The sequence below is a fragment of the Pogona vitticeps genome, chromosome 4 (genome assembly GCF_051106095.1).
Source record: "Pogona vitticeps strain Pit_001003342236 chromosome 4, PviZW2.1, whole genome shotgun sequence".
Lineage (NCBI taxonomy): Eukaryota > Metazoa > Chordata > Lepidosauria > Squamata > Agamidae > Pogona > Pogona vitticeps.
Window position 1 is genome coordinate 37,788,505 of NC_135786.1, and position 19,683 is coordinate 37,808,187.

The 19,683-nt window shown below is 40.4% G+C and overlaps 1 protein-coding gene and 1 long non-coding RNA gene across 3 annotated transcripts in view; one reads left to right on the plus strand and one right to left on the minus strand.

Annotated features, from left to right (window-relative positions):
* Positions 1-19,683, minus strand: part of LGR6 (leucine rich repeat containing G protein-coupled receptor 6) — a 157,619-nt gene that overhangs the window by 129,408 nt on the left and 8,528 nt on the right. The gene's annotated exons all lie outside the window — the stretch shown is intronic.
* LOC140706546 (uncharacterized) overlaps positions 1-19,683 on the plus strand; it is a 49,966-nt gene that overhangs the window by 26,021 nt on the left and 4,262 nt on the right. Inside the window, exons 2-5 of one of the 2 annotated variants that reach the window (XR_013545090.1) lie at positions 13,235-13,300; positions 13,578-13,708; positions 15,185-15,359; positions 19,109-19,216. This is a non-coding gene — a long non-coding RNA (uncharacterized LOC140706546). The remainder of the gene's footprint in view (positions 1-13,234; positions 13,301-13,577; positions 13,709-15,184; positions 15,360-19,108; positions 19,217-19,683) is intronic. The other variant, XR_013545089.1, reaches the window with a different exon arrangement.

Below are 19,683 nucleotides of genomic sequence, written 5' to 3' on the forward strand. Positions count from 1 at the left end.
AGCCAGCACAGGAAACCAGGTATTGCACTTGATACACCTTGGGTCCCATCTAGCAGAACATCTTCTATGTTCAGCCATCTACCCTTTGACCTATCCTATTTAGTAGTCCAGCTATTATCTATTTTCTTTTCAAGCCTATTTCTAGTCATATGTACAACATATTTATATTTCTAACCTGCTATTCAGTGATTTAAAACATCACTTTACTACATTCTGACTAAAAATGTGCAGAACGGCTTGCAGTAAATGTAAAAACAACAGAATTGTTGCAAAATCACAGGAAAATAAGAAGCTATAAAATTTGATCTAAAGTGAATTATTTTTAAATACCCCAAATCAGAGGAGAATTCAATAAAAGCAACAATAAAATCATCCACTGAGAAGCTTTGAAGAATGAAAATGTGTCATTCCATTGTTGAAACAATAAAACAATACCTCCTTCATATATCTAGGGAAAGAATTCCATAAAAGGGGTGTCACCAATAAAAAAGCCCTTTCTTCAGTCACTAGCTACCTAACTTCTGCCAGAAGAGTCCTTGATGCATTCCCTGTCATTTGGGGAGATTTAGTTGGACAAGCCAGTCCTTCAAACGTCATGGTGCCAAGTATTTCTGAATTTTTAACATTTGGGGAGATTTAGTTGGACAAGCCAGTCCTTCAAACGTCATGGTGCCAAGTATTTCTGAATTTTTAACACAGTACCTTGGGATTGAGCAGAGCTCATGAGCAGAGCTTTGGCTGCAGTACTGCAGTTTAACCACTGCACCAAAAGTCTCAGTCAGTCATCAAAGAAGCAAAGGAGTAAACATTTTTAAATATGGTGCATTCCTAGGGAGAAGATGTATCATTTATCTGCATTGAATGTCATGGACACTGTCCAATAGGTGATTGCAACATTTATGCAGCTCTCAGTATGCTATCTACAGGTAGGGAAGAATAGTATTTTCGCACTCAAACATTACTGGGGAACCTTATAGCATTAACCAATCTGAAACTCTTTTCTCCTGGGGAAGCATCACAGAATAGTATTTCTTTTGTGTTGTCTTTGTCTAACATTCCTTCTCCTGCTGGTTAATGATATTACTGTACATCATTCTTCCAATAGTATTTCATCCCAGGTTGTTCCACAGTAGCCACTAGGTGTCATCACTGTGCAATGTTGGCTTCAAGTGTTGGAGTCCACAGGGCCTGCTTGAGGACTTACAATGACCTGAGTTAAATGGCTCACACCATGGATAATAAAATAGCTCCACAAGGTAGTCCACTACTTATTAACCACGTGGATGTGCTGAGTATAGAAAGAGAGTCCAAATCAGTACCAACAAATGTAGCTGGTGTTGGAGATGTAACAGCATGGAGGCATGCAAATATTATGCAAATTGGTGTGCCCTTTACTGCTGGATGCAGTTCCCCTTTTTGGGCAGTGAATTAGCAGTCACTCTAGATGGCAAGGAATCCACTGACCCTCAGTAAGAGCAAAATCTGAAGGTAGGAGGCTCTTGAAAGGCCTGGCAGGCAGTCCAGCACCCTGTTTCCTATGAAGTCTAGAAAATATTTCTATGAGACCAACAAACAAGGGACATGAAAGAGATCGCCTTTTCCCATTGCTTATCCCCCAGGATCTAGCGTTAAGCTCCTGACATCTAGTTTGCCCACAGACACTGGTAGACATAATCTCTATTTGCTTAGCCTTTTGTGTGTGTGTTTTTGAGCCATCTGAGCCCTTGGCCATCATCACATTCCGTTTGTCATGATTTTATTACAGGTTGTATGAACTGCTATTTCCTTTCATCCATTTTCAGTCTACTGCCAACACATTTATTGACTGACATAAAATTCTAGTATTATACACTAGGAGAGAAGAGGAAAATGCCTGCTACTTTCCCCTTATCATTTATCATTTATAAAGCCCTAGCCTCCATCTCCTCCATCATTCCCCTCTTAAATTAATAATCTCTCAAAACTTTGGCCTTTCTTTATACAGAAGATATCTAAACTCCCCCATCATTTGATAGCTGTGTTACTCTGTTACAGCAAAGCCAACAAAGATCTTAAAGGTGCCACAAGACCCGTTGGCATTTTTGGATCATTTGGGCTGGACAGTATAGTCTGCAATGGGAGCTGGTAAACTCAATAGGCCCAAGAAGAAACTAGTTTTCTCTGAAGATATTTTGAGGATTAGCAAAATGGAGAAGAGTGATCTATCAAAGAGAAGGAGTAGTTCCTAGCACAGAGAAAGCATACTGTCCCATAATATAATGATCAACGCTGCATCCCTGTTATCCCTATTAAAAATTTACAGTATGCTGGGCATGCAGTGCATTGCTGGTAATGAATTTTGCCATTGTAGCTGTTAATGGGAAAACCGTGTAATTGACATTTAAGATGGAAGATTTGTTTTGGTTAGGGCAAACTTGACCATGTGATACACAGAAGACCTTATAAATAGGAACGTTTCAAGCAAAGTTTGTACAAATTTATTCAACTTCTTCTCATCCTAATTATATGAAAACAACAACATCCCCATTGACCAGGCCTATGATCCATCTAGCCAAATGTCCTCTTTCTAATTATAGTACCTTGGGCCAAGTGCCGAAAGAAAAAGAAAAAAGGCTCACTCAACATGTGTTTGCAGCTTGCTCCCTGTAGTTATTCCTACATTTAAGAATTCTGCTGTAGGAAAAGGCTGTCTGGGATTTCCCAGTCCGACATCCACTGCTAAACATAATTGCATCAGCAGTGTATTTATTATTGCTACATAAATACTCTTATTTGTAACACCTCAGATTAAATTGCCAAAAACCACCCCATCAGTTAAATGGTTTTCCTGCCCACTTTGGATGTCAGTGTTAATTCCAAAACTCTACATCACTCCACATCACTCTACCTTTTGATTGGAAGTTTCTTTTTAAACTGCCATCTCCAGCATCCTGCACTGGCCATGAGGTCTAAAATGTAACTTTTCCAAGTGCTGTACATTTTATATGTCAATTCCTTGTTTGTCTTCACTCCTTGTGGTTATGGTTCATGTTTTCCCTTTCACTAGAAAATGGAGATAAAGCTGTGTCTGCAGCCTAACCAGGCAGCATCTGTGAGTCTCTCTAGTTGTGTTAGAATTTCTGGCCAGACCACTGCCATGAGCATTGTTTGAGATGATATATAAAGAATTCGATGAAGAGTGAACATGTATTAAGTAGCCAGTATTTTACAGGTTCTGACATAGTGGTAAAATTTGATTCTCTTTGGTAAATGGTCTAAAAATACAGGAAACATTCAAGAGAAAATTAGACGACTAATTTTCAGACCTGCATTGACTTGGATTCCTGCATTGAGCAGAAGATTGGACTCAGTGGCCTTATAGGTCCCTTCCAACTCAATTATTCCATGATTCTGTGATTCTAAAAAGCCATTGAACTCCAGATTTTTCTAGGCCACCCATAGTCTAGCAGACTGTCATGGTTCCAATTTAACCATCCAGATTCCATACTGGATTTTTCCCAACTCACCATGTTCTTCTGGGCTCACTCCATTATCGATAGCTGGACCTTCAACAACAGATGAGGGCACCTTTTTAAAATCAGAAGCTGGTACAATATCTGAATGACATTCTGAATGTCTTTTAAAGAACATTTAAAATTTCTTTTTGCTTTAATTTATCTTAGTTATTTAGTGCTATTCCCCTTGAGTACCTCTCACAGGAGAAACCAGAGCTTGAAAACATTGATTTGAGGGGGACTACCACAGAATTATAATCCAACAAGTAACTTTTTTAAGCTTTGGAGAACAGCCAGCATACCAATATTGCAATATATAAGAGCCTGATCCAGAGTTCTGTTCCTAGAGGCCAGCCAAATGCACCCCACCCCAAATGACATGTTTGCAATGCAATCTCAGAAGCTAGTCTAAGAGTTTTAGAAGCAATGCTAATTCTAAGAGCCAATGTGATGGTGGCAGAGCATCAGACAAGGACCTGGATGACCTGGATTCAAATCTCTGCTTGGTTGAAACTCACTGAGAGGTGGTACTGGTAAAACTACTTTGTAAATACTTCACATACCTTGAAAACCCTGTTAGGATTGCCGTAAGTCAGATGTAATTTGACAGCACAGAACAACAGTTTGTTACAGGAAATTCTATATATGACTCTCCACATGCATCTAGTTTCAGATTTCTTCGCATACAAAAACATCCCAGATCTTCTACATCTTCAATTAAAGCCAATTGAATTTGTCCAAATCTGTGTGATGACAGCCACACCCTTGTCCTTTAACTTCCTTATCAAAATGGGAGTCCCTAAGTGGAGTTCAGCTAAAGAGATTCTTGTCTACGAAGTAGGTGGCAAATTCATCACGGTGGGCAAGACATGACTGAGCCTCTGGGCAGAAGCAGTTTACATTTTCAGCCAGACGGAGTGTTTACCATCTCTGCTGGATAGGATTTGGCAGGTGTTGAGAATTTCATTTTCTACAAATGTTGGTACATCATCTTTCTGCTCGGTTTAATCTGGCATCTTCTAGAGTAAATAAATATTGACCTGTGCTGAAATTATTACGCTGGGCAATGTAAAAGTTGAGAAGGATCAGAAGCTCAAGTTGTAGACACTGGGAGCCTTTCCTGCTTGCTCAGCCATCCCCCCCCCCTCCATCAGCTAAGAATCAGTGATCCAGTGGAATGTAATGGTCAGAATACCTGAAATGGACTGGGAAGATATGGATTTAAAACACCTTTAAGTACATAGGGGAATACAAAGCTGCCTTATACTGACTCAGACCATTGACCCATCTGGTTGCTGGCATGCCCTGCTAGTCGTCTCTATCCAAGCACTACTAACCAAGCCTGATCCTGCTCAGTTTCCAAAATCAGACAAGTTCAGGTGTGCTCAAGGTGATCTTGGACCAGTTGAAGTCTTAAGATTAACTTTCTTCACTGAGTTTCACTAGGGAGATATGGCGGGGGTAAATCCATCCTGAAGGAAAGGTTGGGACACAAATGTGCCAAATTTAAACAAAAACACCACCCATGCATCTTCACTTTTGCACACAGCTGAAAAGATTTGCATGCAGGGTCTATTATGAAAGACAAGGTTTTAATTTAATTCACAGGCAGGGGGGCAGTAGGTGTGTGTTAGTTTTCCTCAGCAGTGTAACTGCTTTCCCCTTTTTCCCCCCTGAGATCTGAATATAAAAGGTGCATTTCTTCTGTGCGTCTGTTACAATAACCACTAAGAGCTGCCTTCTGGTTTTGTTTGTCTAAGAAGGTGGAGAATGGGATGGATCAAAGACCTAGATCACACAGGGTGGTGCTTGTTCCAGCCTGTTGGATTCCTATAGGATGCAGGAGAGTGGACTATGCAGCTGTTTCCAAGAGTTTAGAGATCTGAGGGTACTGCTGCATCTAACATGGTTCTTTCAAGTAAATGCCATAGTGGGGTTGGGTTTCCAGTTGGTGCTGGCAAACAAGATGTTATTGCTGCATAGTCACAAGATACTAGAGTGCAACAGTCATCTTCCATTGCATGTGTGGTCTTTCTGTGCAACACAACCTTCCCCAACCCTGTGCCCACCTCATGCCATCAACTTTTTTGGCAGGGCCTCTGTAGACTCTGTTGTATCTGTTGTCCAAATGCCTCCCACATTTATGTGGCAAAGACCAACATGAGTAAATATCAGGCCACAAGCCCTGTGGTAGGAGAGAAGCTTCAGTGAGGTGAAGTAGATCCAGTTCAAGAAGACAGATGTTTCCAGAATTCTAAATTATGGAGCGAATCTTGCTAAGATTGCTAATTCAAAGGAAAGACTCTAAAGCAATGATCCTCAATCATAGATCTCTTGATGTTGTTGGATTTAAACTCTCAGAAGCCCCAGCAAATGGAGCCAATGGTCCAGGCTTCTAGGAGCTGTAATCCAGCAACCTCTGAGGATCCAAGGATAAGAACCATTGCTCTAGGTCAGCATATCTCAGTCCCGTGTCCTCCACATGTATTGGACTATAACTATCACTGTCTATAGATGGGATTGTTGTTGTTTCACTGTCAGGGGATGTTAGTCTGGTGGTATTTGTTGTTGTTGTTGTTATGTGCCATCAAGTTGCCTCCAACTTATGGTGGCCCTATGAAAGAATACGACCTCCAAAATATTCTGTCCTCAACAGACCGGTTTAGTGCTTGTCTCAGCTTGTCTCTTGGCTGCAGCTTCCTTTATGGAATCAATACACCTCATATTTGGTCTTCCCCTTTTTCTTTTCCTGCTCTCTTCACCTTTTCCCAGCATTATTACCTTTTCCAATGAATCTTGCCTTCTAATTATGTGTTGAAAGCATCAATGTCATCATTATTATTTTGGAGAAAATTTAGGCTTGGTTTGCTCTAGGACCCACTTGTTCATTTTTCTGGCAGACCACAGTATCCACAAAGCTCACCTCCAGCACCATATTCCAAATGAATCAATTTTTTTCCTGCTGGTTTTCTTCACTGTCCAACTTTTATGCCCGTACATTGTAATTGGCAATGCAATAGTGTGGATGATCTTGGCAGTTCTTAAATTAATTTCAAATTATGGTATAGATATACATACAGAGAGGTGTGTCACTGTATCCATCTTATATTTACCTCTGCATCTCCTGACAAAAGGAAATTATATTAAAAATGTCTCTACTTATTCTTGAAAAGAAATCTTATTGGATATGACAACTTGCAACAATGCATAGCAATATTACTTAGGAATGAAGGTACATTTGGTCAATCTTCCTGGGCCAGGGACTAAATTCCAATTTGTGAAAGAGATCAGCAATGCCCAAGCAAGGAGGACGAGTCTTAGAGGCAGGATGGGACTTACTGTAATGGCAGGTCAGAAATTTAGCAGCATCATTGTGCTGTGCCACAAACTAAAAGTTGCTTATGGCTCATGTTATAGCTTCGTACAATGCCAGGAAAGAGGTCATCTCACAATACAATCATGTCAGTGATCTGCAAGTGATGAATCACAAGCATTAGCCAGTCAGGCTTACTCATAAAGCTTTCATCTAGTAGCCAAGGAAAAATTCTTTATTCCGGTCACGTAAGTGGACCTGCAGTTGTCTGGGTCTTTCCTGGAGCCATGGCAGTCAAATATTAGGAACCAAGAGAGTCAGATGGTCATATTTAAGAAAACTGTGTTGGGTAAGGTTATGGTTATTTGCTGCTGGGAATTCAGAAGGTGTTTGTGCATGTTTCCTACTTAGGCAATGCCTAGAGAATGAGCCTGGTGATAATTTTCTTTAATATGTAGCAATGTTTAACAGTTTCTTAGATTAAATCCATCTTGATCAGTCCCTTTATCTGCTCTGCATTTGCACTAGAGATCTCCCTGGCTAATAAAGGGAAGGAGACTTTTACGCCTTGCATTATTTTTCCAGTATTTATCCAGTGTCCTGGTCACAAGGAATGGACATATTCCCTACAACAGGAGTGATCCTTTTGCCTATTTTACAGGGAGGAAAGCGATAAGGAAGGAGGGAATAAAAAAGAGGGTGGCACATACCACTGAATCAGTGAGACTCTGGGTCCCTTGCAAAGAGAGAGCTGAGAAAAGGATCTCTATAGGGCCAAAGCAAAGTGCATAGGGTTTGATAATCCCCCCCCCCCCCCCCAGGATTTGATCTAAGTAATAGAAGAATTTTGTAGCCTGGATTCCGCATGGGCGATATTCAGTCTGTGGGCCAGAGGTTTCCCAACCCTGAGTGAGTAGGACAAAGCTCTGCAGTCTGTTTGCCAGCATGATTCAATCTAGGCAGGACATCTTTGCTATCCTTCCTTCTTTCAGTCTGCTGGCAAGCCACTGATCTGGAACGTCTGTTGTATCCCAAAGTCCTAGGAGGCCACTCTGCAAAGATCTGTGTTGCTTTTTCTATGCCTTGAGGGCCGGCTGTAAACATACATCCAAAATGCCTCCAAAATTTCACATGGCAAGCTAGGGAAAATAAAAGGAACTCTGAAACCCAAACCACTCCAAGAAGCACAGTCCAAGATGGGTGCTGGATGAAACCTGAGATTGGTCCTTTGAAAGCTTTGCAGAGCTTGTTGAGTCTGACTCAGTCAGTCCTGATGCTGTCATTACTGGGTCAGAGCCATGCCTGCTGCCTGTTTTAACTTAAGCCTTCCAGTACTAATAGGATCTGAATGCAAAACAAGACGAAGGGAAATTCATTTAGACTGAGTGGCAAAGTCTTTGTAGTGCCACATGCCCTGTTGATTATTGGGATAGAAAGCCAAAGTTAATTACCATTGTCTCTGTTCCCAGGGTGCCTGGCTTCTTGGCTGAGAGAAGCGTATGATCAGTGACACAAATTGAGGTGTCAGTTGCTATATCCTAGAACCAACCATATATGAAAGATGAGAACCAGCAAACAGGGATTGGAGGCTGCAGGAACTTGCTACATTTCCCTTATCACCCAAGCAAGGCTTCAACTACATTGGCAAGCCAAATCAGAGCAGTTTTGCTTTGCTATTGCTTGATTTGCAGCATATTTTACACTTTTGATTGGATTAGATGATTCCCCCAATTCTCCTTTCATGGTAAAGCTGGTGGGCTGTTTAAAGTGTTGCACAGCACTAGGGAAAAGGATCAATTTTCTGAAGTTCTCTATAACATACAAACACATACACACATACCATGGGAACGTACTAGTTTGCTGTAGTTTACCAGAATTGTTTTTATTTCATATTGACTTTTTTGTCCATTCAGAGATGATCTAGTGCTGAAATAGTATATTAATGCACTGATATGGTGATCTAGCACTAAACTCAGTAGGTTTTTTTTTTTTAAAAAAAAATACTTTAACACAACCAAGGAGAAGAATTACATATCATCATGCCCTTCTTAGTACTTCACCTGTATACCACCCACAGTCACACACACCGTCCTTCTGGAGAACAAAACAACTGATCACACAGTGAAAAACCTGTTTGCGTTATTCTGGCTTGAAAAAAGTAGAATCCCCTGCGGCAGAGAAAGAAAGCTCTGTGTTGGGAGCAAAAATGGCTGGATTGATTCAAATTGGCCTTTGTGTCATGTGATCAGTTAAAAAATAGTAAATTCATCCATTTTACACTAGAAGCAAATCCCACAGTATTTGACTGTGTAATTGTAACATAGGTCTGTTCTCCTCAAGACTTCTCAACGGTACTTGATCTACTGCTTTTCCTATCCCAGTTATCAATTCTTAATAGTATACCAAACAGGGTTCAATCATCTAAATAAATAAATAAATAAATAAAGTACATGAATGCCAGGAAAGCAATTAATGTTGAATTTCCCCCCTCATTTTTCTACCAGTATTTGTTCTGTAGAACGAAGCTTTGGCCTAAAACAGTTCACCTCATCTAGTGAGGTTGGCTACTTTAATATATAGCCTGTTCCAAATTTCTCACATCCTGTTTTTCTAAAACCTATAGCTGATGGCTTAGTTTCAGTCTTTGAGGTCATTAATTCCATTGTTGAACACAACCATAATTGTATGGAGAAGAAATCCATCAGTGTGATACCGTACCACTCTACTTGTGGAATCAATATCAGCTGAAGCAGGGTAGTTGATTAGATCCAGAGAATGGCTTGGAAAGAAAAGAGTTAAAGTTTCCTCCCTAGTGATTGTGGTCCCAGCACAATATGATTTTATAAAAATGGTGGGAAATCTAAAATATTCCCCAGCGACACAAGCAATTTAGCTCTGATGTGACAACACCTGGTCTCAGAAGCAAAGTTACTTTTTTTGTACTCTAACCCCAGAATCTCCAGGCCATGATGACTGGATATAGAGGTGTGTATGTGTGGTCTCAGTTTTGAAGTGTAGAAAATTAATTTTTTATAATATTCAGCCTTCCATAAAATTATTTTCCTTTTCATTGCCCTCTCTGCTTTTCTTTGCATGTACATTAAATCATAGTTCACCAGATCCAGTGTGAGAGAACATAAGACTTTCTAAAGAAGGAAGGTAGAAAAGTTACTGAGGCCTCATTTTCATCATAAGAAAACCAGTACAGTGATGCTTCACAAGACGAATGCCTCACACAACGAAAAACTCACAAGATTAAAGCGTTTTGCAGTTTTTTTGGTGACGTGCAAGACGAATTTTTCTATGGCTGTGCTTTGCAAGATGATTTCCCCCATTTTTTGTTTTGTTTTAAATCACACAACCGTTAGTACCGCGCTTCGCAAGACGAAATTTTCACAAGACGACATGATTCACAGAATGAATTAATTTTGTCTAGCGAGGCATTGCTGTATTTTTTTTTAAAAAAAAACTTCTCCACCCCCCAGTGATATTCCTCATTTTTTCAAGGTGAGAAGACTTAATTAAATGTACAGTGGGGTCTTGACTTGAGAACTTAATCCGTATTGGAAGGCAGTTCTCAAGTCAAAAAGTTCTCAGGTCAAATCTGCATTTCCCATAGGAATGCATTGAAAACCATTTGATCCGTATCTGCTCTTTTCTGTCCATAGAAACTAATGGGAAGCTGCTATTCCGCCTTCGACCACTAGAGGGGGATATTTTGTTTCTTTTTTTCTTAGGTCAAGAAAGGTTCAGGGAAGGCAGGGAAAATACACTCCAGGCAGTACAGTACCAGGCAGTCTGAAGACTGTCTCCCAATCCACTCTCTATACGCTGGGAGGAGTGAGGAAGCAGACAGGCACCCTTTTCACTGGCCAACAGTTAACTGAAAGTTCAAATTGTGCACTTTCCCTGCCTCCCACGTGGTTTTTTTCAGTTCTTAACTCAAATCTAAGTACTTAAGTCAAGTCAATATTTTCCTATGAGAGCGGTTCTTAAGTCAAAATGTTCTTAACTCAAGCTGTTCTTAAGTCAAGACCCCACTGTACAGTCTCTTTTATGTGAAGAACATGATGTATGCAAAGTAGATGCAAATAGATCTATATAAGAAACATCATCAATGTTTATATGAAAGGCCTTGGTTGAAGTAGTTGTTGTATCCCGCTGTAAGTCCCTGCTGATTCCATTAACACTTTTAGAGAGCCATGTCTGAAGTACTTTCTGGTTCTGTGCCCTGACATGGTGAGAGGTCAGAGTGGGACAAAAATTACAACTCCCACCCTGGAGCATACCTGGGGAGAGTCACCGATGGATTAAAGAGAGAGGAAGCAGTGGCAGGAAAAAAAAAACCTCTGGGTGTCATTCCTTTTTTTCAGACCACCCATCTAAGGGAAGATGGCTCTTCATTCAGACACTGGCCAGTTCATATTCATATTTTATACTCTGATAACAGAAGAACATAAATGCAAAATGTGTCCCAAGAAGCAGGCAGGAAACATCATGGCTGTGGCTTGGGAAGGGAGTTCATTGACCTGTTTCAGTCAGATATAACTTCATGGATAAAGAATCGTTGCGGATAGCTGTCGTAAGCCTTAAATGAAGGAACAGCAGATGAAACACAAACACTATCCACGCACTCACACGCACACCCACCCAATATTCTATAAGGAGATTTTTACTGACCTAGAGCTTTCAAAAATGGAATTCATATTCACAAAGTACCGTATATGAATTTTCTTCACATTTCAGGATGTTCTGAGGAAAGGAAGTTGTGGCCTCTAATTGCTCTTTATATGACATAGGGACGTACATCTCCCTGAAACATTTCAGGAGGCCATGTAATCCATCGGTGCCTCTTGACGACGTATTTCTTTCTTTCTTGGGGGTTAGGTCAATCTCAGCAATCATCTAAAAATATGGTGTATTTAAATGAATTAACATATCCATGTTCACTTTATGCTAGCAATGTATGCAAGTGGTTATGGAAATAAGGGTAGAGGTGTGAACACAAAGGATAGTGTGGAAGCTTAAAGTGAGGGGAAGTGAAGGTTGTTTCTCCGCCTTGTGTGCCCACATTGATGCCCTGTTGTTGCACCTAAAGCTTACATCCAGATCTGAGAAGGAACAGCAATTTAAGGGAAAATTTATAAAATGGATAGAGTAATTAGAGGAAAAATGGTTTTGTGAAAAAGTTCCCAAACTTTTTTTTATGTCAGATCATTTCACTGACTCTCCACCATGTTTACTTGGAAGTAAATCTCACTTAATTTTGATTAGCCAGGCATAAAAATTGCACTGTTAATCTCTAATCCCTCATCTCCCAACCCTGAAAGTAGCATAGAACATATTTTATACCTTTGGGTCTCTTTTCAAATATAGCATTATTGCTCTTTCTTGTTTTAAGAGACTCTTTTCTTTGCAAGAAAAAAAACCAGGGTTCTGAAATGTTACTTTTCCATCTACGATTCCCAGAATTTCCTGGCAATTGTTTCCACTGTCAAAAACAAAGGTAGCTTTTGCAGGTTCTGAGAAAACTACATGGTTAAATTTTTTTGTTTTTCTTAGTACCTCAAGTTCAAAAATACAGCTGCATAAAATGACACACTGTGGTTTTATATTTTTAATGTCTACTTCGGTCACTGCCTTCTCTCTGGGTATTCATACTATAGTACTTGAAAAAATATACCGGTGGAAGAAGGTATATTTAAATGAATCATATCCATGTTCACGCTCTGGTAAGTGCAGCCATCTGTAAATATTCAGCTTATATCCACAATAGTGGCAAACCCAGCAAGAGGCAAAGGAAGTGAAAAAAACTCAATTGATGTTATGCAAAAATAGATAACAGGTGTGGAAGAGGATATTTTGCAGACTTACACTGCAGTCCTATATAGAACTATTGTGTCAAGCTCAGGAAAAATCAAATGTGTTTAGGACTACAGACCTAACTAGTTTGAGTAAGTTTCCTAGTAATTTCCTTCCTTAAGACTGCTACAAAGACTCAAAAGGAAAAACAAAATAAAAACTATTGGAATACCTTTGTTGTTGCTGTTATGTGCAATCAATTTGCTTCATACTTATGGTGACACGATTAATTAGTGACCTCCAAAAGATACTATTATCAACAGTCCTGGACAGCTCATGTAAATTCTAGTTTGTGGCTTCCTTTATTGAATCAATCCAACTCTTATTTGGTCACCCTCTTTCATGTTCCCTTCGGCTTTTCCCAGCATTATTGTCTTTTCCAATGAGTCTTGATATCTCAGTTTAATCATTTTTTGCTTTTAGTTCACACTTGATTTCCTGGAGATCCCACTTGTTTGTATTTCTGGTGGACCATGGTATCTGCAAACTGTTCCATTGGCTTGCTTCACTATCCTGCTTTTGCATTGTGGTGGCACCTTAAAGACTAACACATTTATTTCACTAGGTTTTTTCGTGGATAGGAAGCCAAAACAGACAATTCCATCTCAAAATCTGGCAATGAGCTTCCAAGGTAAGAATGGCATTATTAACACAGTGAGTTATGCAGAGATAGATGCAAATGACCTGAATTTTCAGGAAATGTTTCATTGTCCTGAAGTAAGAGTTTGGTGTGAGGATTTGCTGTCCCCTCCCAAGCCTCTCACTAATGTCACTGTAAATAATCCTGTAGTCAAGATATTGTCCCCTGTGTGTCTGAAGAAATAGAGTGTAAACCACAGAAACTCACACTGAAATGAGTTTAGTAGTCTTAAAGGTGACACAGAACACTTTGTTTCATTTTTCTGAAGCAGAGAGACATGGCTACCTCTGAAAAGATCATTTTGTGGCTTCCCTCAAGTTCTGGTGCATCTTCTGTCTTCATGCAACATTATTTCCTTCCCGCCTTCCTTTTACAATTTAACTCTGAAGAAGAGTTCTGGTAAATAATCTCATAAGCTTGTGTATGTCATTTTTTTGGTGATCCTAAGAAAAGCATTATCCTGCTATATCTATGTCTAATTTTCCTCAGAATTTGGAAGCAACTAGATACAAAAAATAGGGACGTGGTGGCACTGAGGGTTAAACCACAGAAGCCTCTGTGCTGCAAGGTCAGAAGACCAGCAGTCATAAGATCGCATCCACACAGCAGAGTGAGCTCCTGTCGCTTGTCCCAGCTCCTGCCAACCTAGCAGTTTGAAAGCATGTAAAAATGCATGTAGATAAATGGGAAGGTAATGGTGTTCCGTGTCTAGTCGTGCTGGCCATGTGACCACGGAAACTGTACGGACAAACGCTGGCTCTACGACTTGGAGACAGCAATGAGTACCGTGTCCTAGAGTTGGACACGACTGGACTAAATGTCAAGGGGACATTTACCTAGCTATACCTAGATACAAAACAGCTAGCCGTATGTTATTAAATCCTCTCCACAGTAAAGTGTGATTATACCCCATTGTGGTTACAATTTTAAGAGGAACAAATTCACTGATTTTTTACTACTCAATTGTTTTTGGAATACCACATGATGCGAGTTTTGTTTTATTCTGTGTCTTGTACTACTGCTGTGTTGTTGATCCTGAGGCAGCAATGAAGCAGACATGAAATGAGGATGTACAAAATTGCAGTTCATAGCATTCAAACATGTTTTGTAAAAGTAACTACTGTCTTTGTTACTTTTGAGAAATAGGGAAGCTAAGTATGATTTTTAATGAGTCTGTAAATGTCACTTTGACTAGATTGGGGAGCTTGGAGCTATCACTAATAATTAAGTGATGGTTCACAGATGTATGAATCTGTGAACCATCCATGTTGATACAGTCTGAATTATTTGTCTTGCACAGCCAATTTTTTCTGAGACAAATTGTAATCCATCTGATTCAGTTTGTATCTGGATAGTGAAAAACATGAGAATGGAGAAGATAAAGGGTTCTGACCTGGGATAGGGTGGTGAAACTCCATGCCCTCAGTTACTGCTCAACCTCCAGTATGCAGGCAAGGCTCTTAGCTCCCTCCCTCTCACCAGGAGCGATCCAATTTACTCCTTGCCCAGTTCCTACACATCTGTGAATCCACCCTGCATTAGCAGGGTACTGTTGCCCAGCTGTCAATCACCCCCAGATCCTATGACATGAAACTGGCTTCTCTGGATTTTTAATCTCCAAAGCGTTGAAGCAAAATCCAGCACTTCAGAGAGACCGGATTCATTCTGAGCACTCCTTAGGACTTCCTTGCTTCATAATGGATAGGTTTAGAACCAGACAAACATCTCCACTTCCCTTTGTTTTCCAAATAAATTCCATATCCAAAGCACATTTCTACTTCTTGTCAAAAGTATTTTTTTCGAACTCTGGTTTTTCAGTTGGGCAGTTTCTCTAATTATCCTTTTTTTTGTGCCTTGTACTTTTTAAAAAATTAGAAGGACCAGGCATCAGAGGTCATTTTTTTTCTCCATGGACAGAACTTCCAGAATAAAATATGAAGAAAACATGAACATTTAAATCCGGTGGCAAAACATGCCACACAGCTTCTACATACATTGGCAGAATCCTTGGCACAGAGAGTGCGTGGAACTGAGTGTCATTCCTTGTCAGGTAAGTGTCTTGCCTCATCTTACTCACCCCCCCCCCAAAAAAACACAGCCACACACCAACCTAAGTCAATAGGAGGTATTTCCTTTCTGTTTCACCCGCATGCAGTTCTCTTTTTGCAGCAGGCTGGGTCCCAACAAGATGCTGCATTGCCTGGGCCTCGCCTTTCCTTTGAACATGGGGGAATGTTATTAATTGCCCGCCCTGGGGGAACATTCTCAGTTGGAAACTATTCAGTCTCCCCAGGGTCCCTTTGTAGTGGGACCTGCGGCAGCTCCTGCCGGGAGCCAAGAGGTTCCAAGAAGGCTCCCACACATACAGGTGTGGCTGACTCACTCCCCCTCCCCATAGGGGCTCCTTTCATTTAAGAAATCCTCTCCCTTCAAGCATGGTTTAGGCAGCTACGGCTTGTGGATGAAGGCAGAGAGAAGCACAAGTCAGTTTTCATTGGGTGAGTCCTGTAGGGTGTTACATTCTCCTCAGAGCATGCTGCTTTTCTGGACGAGAATTTTTCTAAGATAGGTTAGCTGTGAGATAAGGCTTCCCAAGAGAGTCAAACACCAGGTATGTCTGAAGTTCTGCTCAACAACGCATTCTGACACAAACATATATAAACACACACACAGGTACATGCAGAGAGAAATACATTGTTCTGATGCAGTGCTCAATATTAAAGGGATCCTTTGAAAAAAGTTTAACTTTCACATACCAAAGCCAGTTTCATTAGGGCTACAGCCTGAAAAGATCATACCGCTATAAATTTAATGGTCTTTAAAATGGCTGAAGACACACAGCTGTTTTTGCTCAGAACTTAGATGTAACATGTTACAAATAATGGAGTTAAATGTAGTGTGTTACTTTTCAGGGTAGCTAGGACATAATGTTCCTTTCATGAAATAACATATCAACTGGTAGCATCTTGATTTTTATTTTATTTTATTTGCTGTGACAAGTAATAGAGTACTTGTTCATTACTTTAATGACTAGAATTCTGTGGGCAATTGTACAAGCCGTGCGAGTTGTTTTCCGTGCTGACTCTCATACTCTGGGTCTTCCTTTCCATTCACACTAAATTGCATGACGGGTTGTGCAATGATCAGCCTGGAAAATGTGAAAAGCACTTCTGTGAATGCCATTAACAGTGTGAAAAACTGCAGTTGGATTTTGGCCATTATTCTTGGATGGTCACTTGAGGAACCTGAGGCCATTTTGGGGTTTTATCTACTTTTAAGGATTTTTAACGGTATTACTTACTTATGCCTACATACTTAGAACAGCATAAATTTCAGTGGTGCATTCCTGCTAGGTAAGAAGTTGTTGCTTGTGTTTCTTCTTGTATACCAGCCACACAACTTCATGTGTGACATGAAATACACGCTTCCGGTTCATAACTTATGGCAATTTGCCACTGAGATTTACAACTTTGGGCTAAGGCTGGTGTAAGCAAGTAATTGAATGCTGGCCGATCAACATTAATTTGAAAAGAATGCATTAGTAATATGATATTCATAAAGATTAACAGGTTGCATTTTAAAAAGCAACACTAACACATTAGCTTTTGGAAATAATGTTTCAAGCTCCAGAGTGGACTAAGCAACATGCCAGTCCTCCTTGGAATGAAGCTAATCATTCTTGGATCCTTGCCAAGAGTTTTATCAGGGGCCCTAAGAACTGTCTGACTAGAACAGTCCAAAGACCACGTCGTTCGGCATTCTAAATAACAGCCAACCATATGACTCTAAGCACACTCCTGGAAATAGTTACAAGCAAGACACGCCGGGAATAACCTTCTCCCTAGTGCTTTTCTATGTTGTAATTCAAGTTATATCTGCAAATCACCCACATACATTATCTAGTTTAGCTCCCATGTTTTTTGGGTCATAGAAATAATGTCAAGATCCAGGAGAAGATGCTATATGCTGAATGGGAACACAGTGTAGAGTGGACAGGAAACCACCACTGACCAGGTAGAGTTTGCACACAAGGTGTCCACCCATTACTGTGCCACATAAATGTTTACTATTATTTTTATTGCATTGCCTGAACATGAATGGTTTTGAACTTACGGCCAGTGACTTGCCCACATTCTAGTACTGAGGCTTATGAATAAAGATCTCATGGGCAGTTCTAAAACTGCGAGGTTGCTTGATGGAGGGGGTTAGTGTCTTGTACAGGTGCCCTGTCACTGACCTCCACTGAGAGAGAAGGAATCTTCAAACAGTTGGATAGGCAGAATGCAACAGTCATAGCAGTGGTTCTTCTGCCAGCTGCACCGGATATAAAATACCTATGAGGAGCACTCTTGAGTGCATGACACTGGGTCCATACCCACTTTATTCTGGTTAAACAGCCTTGATTCAGATATACAAGGTATATCAGCCAAGAACTGGTATGGGAACTTTTCCTCTCATTTTAAAGAGTGCAAGGGAATAGAAGTATCTCCGTTTGCTGTGGGAAAATGAGAGAAAAGCAAAAGCGCATGCACGCACACACGCGCGCGCGCGCGCACACACACACACACACACTTTTCATCCAAGTGTGAGTACAAGCCAGGAATTTGGCAGATAAGGTAGTGGACCAGTCTTTGTTCTCTATCAACCGCATTTAGTTTTGCTCTGGAAGGCATTTATTCTTTGAAAGCTGCAATTGTTTTTCATTTTTATCTCCATTAGGAGGACTGGATTTTAATTCTGACTGCAAAGGACTGCTTTGTAAATTTCAACCATTTGCCAGATAGTACAATGTTACATGCTAAGTTACATGAGAGGCATTTTATGTTGTTAAAGCATCCCAAGTGAGTTTTGCTTGCTAAGAGAGTATCTACTGCATATACAGTAGTATAATCTCACCCAAATTTCCACTGCACCTAGCAAAAGGTGCAGGTGGGAAGGAACATGTGTCCCATAGAATTAACACTTCTTACATTTAATTCTATTCTTATATCCAGAACAAAAACATTCAATAAGCATATTTCTCCACCAAATGACACCAGCCAGAAATATTCCGTCCTGTCTCTGTTTACCTCCGTAGTTGTCCCTCCATTAGTCAGAAGGATGCCATTCAGTTTCTTCTTAGAATTATTATAATCTATATCCCATCCTTCTTTCCCATCTCACAGACACAGCTGCTGTGACAATCAGTGCCAAATATAACAACATCTTCTAACGAGCATGGCTTTTCCTACAAATACCTTCCAGTTTCTATTGCCTTCCAATGACAATGGATAACTGCCTGGTTTGCTGCCATCTCTACGGCTTGGCAAACTGCTTCTAATGCTCTCATCATGTCTTATAATGATTCCCCTGCTGCTTCTGTTTGCCCTCTTGTTGTCTATGGCAATCATCAGCTGCTCTGAAATTGCAACCTGTCTGAATCTGAGACCATCTGGTACAGGGTCCTTCTATTCATCCATACCGAAGGGACCATGTATGAAATTATGTGAACTAAACGTGTTTACTAATTGTTGATTACTTTAGGAAATGCATTTGCCCTCTACTCATCATTTCACTGCTTAAAGGCTTTATGAACATTTCCCCCAGGATTTATATTTGACATGACCCATGGATACAGGTCACTGCTGAACATGATGAAACAATGTGCCTGAACATGTGCAGATCTAACATGTGCACGTGGCAATGGGCAGAAAGATCAGGTTGAATGGGATGTCTTTCTTTGCTTGTACTTTTCCATTCAGAACCCCCTTCCTTTGTATTTTTCCCATCCATCTATGTATTTCGCCATGCACTCTCCAGAATGCAGTAAATGAGAGCAAGGAAAGTTTGAACAAACATTCAATGTGGATGGATTCTAGGTGGCCGGCAGAATTCTGGAGTGGCCTGGCTAGCAGTAGTCTCAGACAGGTGAGGAAGCATCCCAATTGCCTTGACGGATCAGGTACCACTGCGCAAATTCTCATATGATAGCCACACCGGAAATCTTATTAGAGGTTGCATCACTGAATTGTTTTGTTTCATCATGTCACAGACAGACAGACAGACAGACAGACAGACAGACAGACAGACAGACAGACAGACAGACTGGGAGATTCTGAAAGGGTAATCCACAAAAACAACGTTTCTAAACTCTGGTGTAAATGTTAGTCTCCTGCTGCTTTTGTGGAGACAGGATGTGTTTTTCCTTAACACTATGAGTGCTTCTTTCATGCCGAGCAAAAATTAAAAATGATGACAGCTCACTGGCACAATTTCTTTCATCTTGCACCATGGGTGGCTAAGAAGATCCCTGAAAAGGCTTGTCTCTGCAGTAATTTTCCCTGCTTAATTAACTTGGGTTTGTAATAATACTTAACATTTCTACAGCACTCCTC